Source organism: Cervus canadensis, chromosome 8 (assembly GCF_019320065.1).
Source record: "Cervus canadensis isolate Bull #8, Minnesota chromosome 8, ASM1932006v1, whole genome shotgun sequence".
Lineage (NCBI taxonomy): Eukaryota > Metazoa > Chordata > Mammalia > Artiodactyla > Cervidae > Cervus > Cervus canadensis.
Window position 1 is genome coordinate 85570624 of NC_057393.1, and position 7174 is coordinate 85577797.

Sequence of the window (7174 nt, forward strand, 5' to 3'; positions counted from 1 at the left end):
ATGAGGCTCTGATTCAATCTGGTTGGTGTCTGTATACAAGAAGAGGTTAAGGGACTCCCCTGGTGGTTGGATGGCATCACTGACTCGACGGACACGAGTTTGAGTAAACTCCGGGAGACGGTGAAGGATGGGGAAGCCTGGCGTGCTGCAGTCCATGGGATCGCAAAGAGTCGGACGCGACTGAGCGACTGACCCACCACCACAACCTGGTGGTCTAGTGGTTAAGAATCTGCCTTCCACTGCAGGGGGTGTGGGTTTGGTTCCTGATCGGGAGACTGAGATCCCACATGCTGCGGGCAGCAAAGCCCGCGTGCCACAACCAGGGAGGGCCCCGAAGAGCCCTGAGGAGCCCCGAGGAGCCCCGGCACTGAAACCAAGACCGGACACAGCCAAAAATAAATGTTTTTTTTTTTTTTTTAAAAAGAGATTAAGACCCAGACACACACAGCGGAAAGACGGTGTGAAGACACAGAATGCAGCTGTCCACAAGCCCACGAGAGAGGCCTGGCACAGATCCTTCCTTCATGGCCTCCAGGAGGAACCAACCTTGCTGACTCCTCAATCGAGGGCTTCCAGCATCCAGCCCTGGGAGGATGTACATGTTTTCTGTTGAAGCTACCGGGCTGTGGTACTTTGTTCTGGCAGCCCCAGCAAACTGGCACAAGCTTTCAACTGAGAACAGGACCACACGCAAGGTGTTCCAGGAGGTCTGGAGACAAAGCAGAGAAACAGATACAGGGAAACAGGAACAGCTAGGGGCCCATCCTCTCTATACATTTTCTCCTCCCAAACCCCTCTCTACTATGCCTCTCCTTCCCTCTACCTCCAACAGAAAGAGGAAACACAGGGGGAAATGAAACAGAGGGTTCCCCAGCAAAAGGCCTGGCATCCTACAGAAGCTCTGTCGTAGAATTCATATAGAATCAGAAGCACTTTTGTCTCTTTGTTTTTTACACAATAAAGAAGTTTACTTCAGTCTCATATCAAAGAGGTCTAGCAGTAGATAGCCTAGGACTGCTTTAGTGGTTCTACATTCATCAGTATTCCATGTTCCTTTCTTTCTATTCTTAGAATTTGGCATCCATTGCAAAGAACACCTCATGGTCCAAAATGGCTGCTTTAGCTCTAGCCATCATACCCTCATTCCAAGCCACAAAGGATAAAGTAGGTAAATAAGTCATCTTTGCTGGGTTAACTCCCTTTAAGCACTCATCCAAAAAGTATTTTCCATGTGTATTTGCAGAAGTGCATTTTTTTTTTTTTTTCCTGGCTACCTCTGTCTCCACCATCCTTATTTGGTGCATGTAAGTATATGTGCATGGCCAGCCTGAATGTGTGTGTGCATCTGAGGAAGGCCCAGGAAAGGGTCCACAGCTGTTGTGGACACGCTGTGAGCATTTCCCCAGGATGCTTGCCAGCCCCAGTTTTACGGTGCATGGTGGCTGGAAAGGGCCACAATCAAACCTTCCTCAGGATCATGAAGTACATCCCTTGTTGCACTTTTTGACTAAAGATGATGCCAATGTTGTATCTCCACGCAACTGCTACAGGAGAAATGTCCTTCGGTTTATGGCCCTGGCCAGTGGTCATGGAGCTGTGACCTCCTTGTCTCCAGGAATCAGGAGCTCATGTCATCATGCAATAGTCTTGTGATCTCTGGAAACATCTCTGAGCCTTCAGACCTAGCCTATTAAGAAACTAAGTCCATTTGCAAATGTGCCTGAGATATAAGTCTTGATACTTCTGGTTCTTCCACGGTGTCCACCACTTTTCAGCCAAAGACATTTTGCACCGCACAACTCAGTAATAATCCTGTCCTGTCCCCTCATGGGTCTCTTTTGCAATCCCAGCTTAGCTCATCGATTTTAAAGGGAACTGGGATTCCAGGAGCTCAAGTGTTGACCAACCTGTCCCATGTTGCATAGTGCTGGGTCCCCAGTGGACTTTGGCAGAGATGTTACTGCCCCTGTGGTTGCAATCAGCTTCTGTGTGCATGTTGGGGGTGAGATTTGCAACACGGTCACTTGTGCTGATCGTGGCGTTTCTGAAGCGTGGTGCCAATTTCTTCATTTAACATTGATGTGAAAGAAGCTTCCTTTCTTTTTTTTTCAAACTTTTAAACTTTTTATTCTGTATTGGGGTATAGCTGATTAACAATGTTGTGGCAGCCTCCAGTGAACAGCAGAGGGACTCAGCCACACGCATATAGGTATCCATTCTCCCCCAGCCCCTTCCCATCCAGGCTGGCATGTAGCATTGAGTAGAGTTCCATGTCCTTGTTGATTATTCGTTTTGAATACAGCAGTGTGTATGTGACCTTCCCAAACTCCCTAACTATCCCTTCCCTGCCGGCAACCAGAAGTTTGTTTTCTAAGTCTGTGGGTCTGTTTTTTTAAGTCCATTTGTATCATTTCTTTTTAGATTCCACAAATAAGGGATTCCATACAATATTTCTCCTTCTCTGTCTGACTTAGTATGACTCAGTATGACACTCTTTAGGTCCATCCATGTTCCTGCAAATGGCATTATTTCATTCTTTTTATGGCTGGGTAATATTGCATTGTATACATGTACCACGTCTTTTTTTTTTTTTATTTTATTTTTTTTTATTATTATTATTTTTTTTTCCAGTGGGTTTTGTCATACACATGTACCACGTCTTTATCCACTCCTCTGTCGATGGACATTTAGGTTGAAGCTGCTCTTCTTTTCTGCGTACAGACAAATGAACATCTTCCAGAATAGTCATGTCCTGCACATGCTGGGCTCTCGACACCCCACTTCCTTCTGCAATGCCCTCCTTCCTTGGCTTGCCCTCCATCGTTGCCCTCTTTTTCTTGCTTCCTGCTTCTCACCAAGCATAATCCCCCTACTTGATAAACCTTAGGTTTTATCAAGAGGCAACTCCAGAGGTTATCTGCATTTTAGATTTTTTCCATGTCTTTTTAAAAGTCTTTATTATTGTTACAATATTGTTTCTCTTTTACGTTTTTTTTTTTTTTTTTGGCTGAGAGGTATGTAGGATCTTAGCTCCCTGATCAGGAAATTGAACCCTCACCCTCTGCATTGGAAGGCGAAGTCTTAACCACTGGACCGCCAGGTGGCATTTTAAATGAGTGATTCATGAACATCTAAGCTTTCAAAACCCAAAGAAATGATCTTCCATTGCTTGAATGGAGCCAAGGGTTTCTATCTGGACTGGTTGTGCACACAGGTCTACTTTGCTTATTCAAATATCCAAGCTGGGGCTTGGTGGCCCAGTGGTTAAGGTGCAGGGGACCTGGGTTTGATCCCTGGGCTGGAAGGGTCCCACAGGCTGCAGGGCAACGGAGCCTGTGCACCACAGCTACTGACAACTACTGAGCTGGTGCTCTAGAGTCTGTGCCCTGTTCCAGGAGAAAATACCGCAATGAGGACGAAGAGTAGCCTTGCTCATCGCAACTAGAGAAAGCCTGCACACAGCAACAAAGATGAATAAATAAATAAATAACCTTAAAAAACCCCAAATACCCAAGCCTGTGGCCAGTCTCCCTCCAAGCCAAGGGGCACCACCTTCCTTGGTGCGTGTCTCGCATGATGCAGGTGACTTTTCCAGCCACACCTTTGACAGTACTCAGCCTATTTATCACATATCTTGCTGCAAGCGGAGGCTGACTCGGGTCTTGGTGACATCTCTCTGCCACTTCCCCCTAGACCCAGAGCTATATTTATTCGCTAGCAGATTAAAAAAAAAAGCCCTTTACATTTTTAGGGCTTCCCCAGTGGCTCAGTGGTAAAGAATCTGCCTACAGAGCAGGAGATGCAGGTTAGATCTCTAAGTCGGGAAGATCCCCTGGAGGAGGGCATGGCAACCCACTCCAGTACTCTTGCCTGGAGAATCCTGTGGACAGAGGAGCCTGGCGGGCTATGGTCCATGGGGTCTCAAAGAGTTGGACATGACTGAGCGACTGAGCACAAGAATATGCTTTTAAACCCACACCCTCTCCTCCCAGGCTTCAATTTCATAAATGTTGGTTCTTCCAGAGAACTGAACAGGGCCCGCAATCCTGCATGTGCTTTTCAATAATCCCATGACTAGTCAGTGAGGATGGAGCAGTGACCCCAAGACAGAAGACTTCATTTGGCATGACTCACCCTTGGAGACATCCAGCTCGCCTGGCGTGTGTTGTTAAGTGCCTGGTTCTGTAAATATTGACAGTCAGAAACCATCCTGAGAGCTAGGAAGCAATGACCTTGCTTCGTAGGAAGGTAATGTATATGAATATGCCCCGTGATTAGGCAACACTCGTTATTTGCTCTGATTTAGTCACTGATAAATATCACTGCACTCTCTCTCTTCCTAATAGTGACTCCTCTGCTGATGTGTGACTCAGAGTTGATATATTATGGGGTCTGATTCAGCAAGGAAAGTTTGGTCTGCCACCGCAGAGAACAACATCCAAGGCCACTTCGGTTTCTAGGATACTGGTTTCTTGACAAGTGTGGCATTGTCAAGAAGGAAAAGCTCAGAAGGAGTCTCCATATTTGAGAAACTGAAGCAGGTGTGGAGGGATAAAGAGCAGAAGAGTGCATTAAAAAAAATAAAATTTATTTATTTAAAAAAGTATTTTGGCTCAGCTTGAGGCCATGTGGGATGTGGGATCTTAGTTCCCCCACCAGGGATCGAACCTGTGCCCCCTGTACTGGAAGCGGAGCGTCTCAACCACTGGACCGGGAGGGAAGTCCCCAGAAGGGTGCTTTTCATCATTGTGAGCCTGTGTGTTAAAACATGCTTGTCCCTAAGGCACATTTCCAGTGTATTTCACCCACTGGCTCCCCAAGGGGTGACCTCTCTATTCAAACCAACCCTTTCAGGCTTGTGAGCACTGCCCTCAGAGAAGGGGTGAGGATGCCCGTGCAGAAACTGGGTTTACCTCTTGCTCTCCCTTTCTAATGACTTAAAATTAATGGATCATTACTGATGTTTTCTTGAGGGCTTTGGTTGTTTGGTTTCTGAAGTTTTGTTCCTCTGAAGGAATTTCCCATTTGAATGAAGTTCAGTTCTTTTGAATGGCCCTTGTTTATTTCCTACATTTTTTTCAGGGCCTGTCCTGCCAAAGCGGAGATGAGCTTTTCAATAGGTGGGATTTGAACATGGGCTTTTGGCAGACCAATATGCGGGCTAAAAGTGTGGCCCTTGGCCAAGGGCACGTGCATGCACACATGCACACACACACGTGCAAGGCTGCAACCCCCTGCATAATCACTTGGCACTTCCTCTGTGTCGCCTTGTAAAGAGAGCAGAGCTCGGTTTGAGCTAACTGCATCAAGAGGCAGCACAGCCCTGTGAAGGGAGCATGCTTTGGGGCTGGCACTGAAGCACGGATTGCCTCGATGTTAAGATATCTCTTTACTGCTGACTGTGTGACTTTGGGCAAGCATCTTAACTTCTCTGAGCCTCAGAATCCTTATTTGTAAAATGAGGATCCTAACACCTACCCAACTTGGAGGCCTAGTGTGAGTCGAGATGAGATAATGCATGGGACACACCTGGTTCATAAAAACTGATTTGTCCACAGTGGCTATGTTATTGTCTTTAGCACCAAGTCAATATGGAAACTGCTGCTGCTGACAATTTGGGATTGTTCTGGATTCGAGTTATGAAGCGCTTCCTATGAGTCTGAAGTTTTATATGCATTGGCTCAGCCCCTCAAGGAGGTATTACTAGCTTCACTTTATAGAAGAGGAGCCTGAGGCTCAGGAGTGAGTACAGCTGGCTGGAATTGGAGCCAGGCATCTCTGGCTGTGGGGATTCCCAGGTGGAGCTAGTGGTAAAGAGCCTGCCTGCTAACACAGGAGACATAAGAGACATAGGTTCAATCCCTAGGTCGGGAAGATCCCCTGGCAGAGGGCACAGCAACCCACTTCAGTATTCTGGCCTAGAGAATCCCAAGGACAGAGGAGCCCGGCAGGTTTATGGTGCATCGGGTCACAGAGAGTCGGACATGACTGAAACAATGTAGCACGCACGCATGCATGTCTGGCTGTGGGGAGCCTGCCCTGATCGTGAGATGTGCCATCTTTTCAGGGACACTGGAGGTCATGAGTGTGTGTTTATGTGTGTGGGTGTGTGTATTCAGCAGAGGCTGGCGACTTGCTGTGTCAGGAGGCACAGGGCACCTGCTTCATCTTTGCCCCATGACATGAGCACAGATCGGTCTGTGTGCTGTTAGCCAAGCAGCTTTGCAAAGCCCTTGCTTAACCACCTGCCAGTGGCTGAGTAGGCCAGGTAGGTCCCACACCTGCTGAGTTATGACGCAGTGTTCTGGAACCTGTTGTTAGTCCCAATTTTTAATGGAATGTCAATGGGTGGGTGACACGCATCCTAGCCTTCAACTCGGGGTGGGTGGTGGTGGGTTCTAGGATGCTGGAGGAGACGGAAACTCAGAGTGACAGTCACCTTGCTTGTCTTGGTGACCAGAAGGAAACAGATGGTTCAAGTTCCTCCTCCAATCCCCCTCGCTCAGGGAAACATTTTACCTGAAATGATGAGATTTCAAATTATGCCCTCTCAGGGCTGCCTTCTGGAAGAGGAAATGGCAACCCACTCCAGTATTCTTGCCTGGAGAATCCCATGGACAGAGGAGCCTGGCGGACTACAGTTCACGAGGTCGCCAAGAGTCAGACACGCCTGAAGCCACCGAGCACACATGTTCGCAGGGCTGTCTTTCTGGTACCAGGATTATATGGCATGTTTGGAAGAAAAGAGAAGCGATCAGCAGGGCAATGTACAGACCGTGAACAAAGGAGACTTCCCCTGAAGTGGTCCCAAATGAAGAAGGTGTGTTTTCTGAGCAGAAATGTGACGTAAAGGATCCTTGGGATGACTTGAATGGAGAGCCTGTTTCTAAGTCATAAACAAGAACTTCTAGGCATGATCACTTCAACTGGATGAAACCTGTCTCTTGTTCCTCTCTCAAAGGTGAAAGGTCTCCCGAGGCTCCCGAGGAGAGGGCCCTTGCCATCACTTCTGCTTACCTGGGTCCCTAAAGGTCCCAGGAGGTGGGAGGGTGCTTCCCTCAGGGCCCAGAGGTCACCCAACAAGGTCAGGGCCTTGATGAAGGGGAGTTGAAGGAGTATTCCTGGAGGAAGCATCAGTGAGCCTCAGACACATCTGTGGAAGGTCTGCTGTTTC

The 7174-nt window shown here is 47.7% G+C and overlaps 1 long non-coding RNA gene across 1 annotated transcript; it reads left to right on the plus strand.

Annotated features, from left to right (window-relative positions):
- Positions 1 to 2044: 2044 nt before the first annotated feature.
- On the plus strand, positions 2045 to 4553 carry LOC122446672. Its single transcript, XR_006270971.1, has 3 exons — positions 2045 to 2209; positions 4024 to 4248; positions 4347 to 4553. It is a non-coding gene; the product is annotated as an uncharacterized LOC122446672 (long non-coding RNA).
- The last annotated feature ends 2621 nt before the right edge of the window (positions 4554 to 7174 follow it).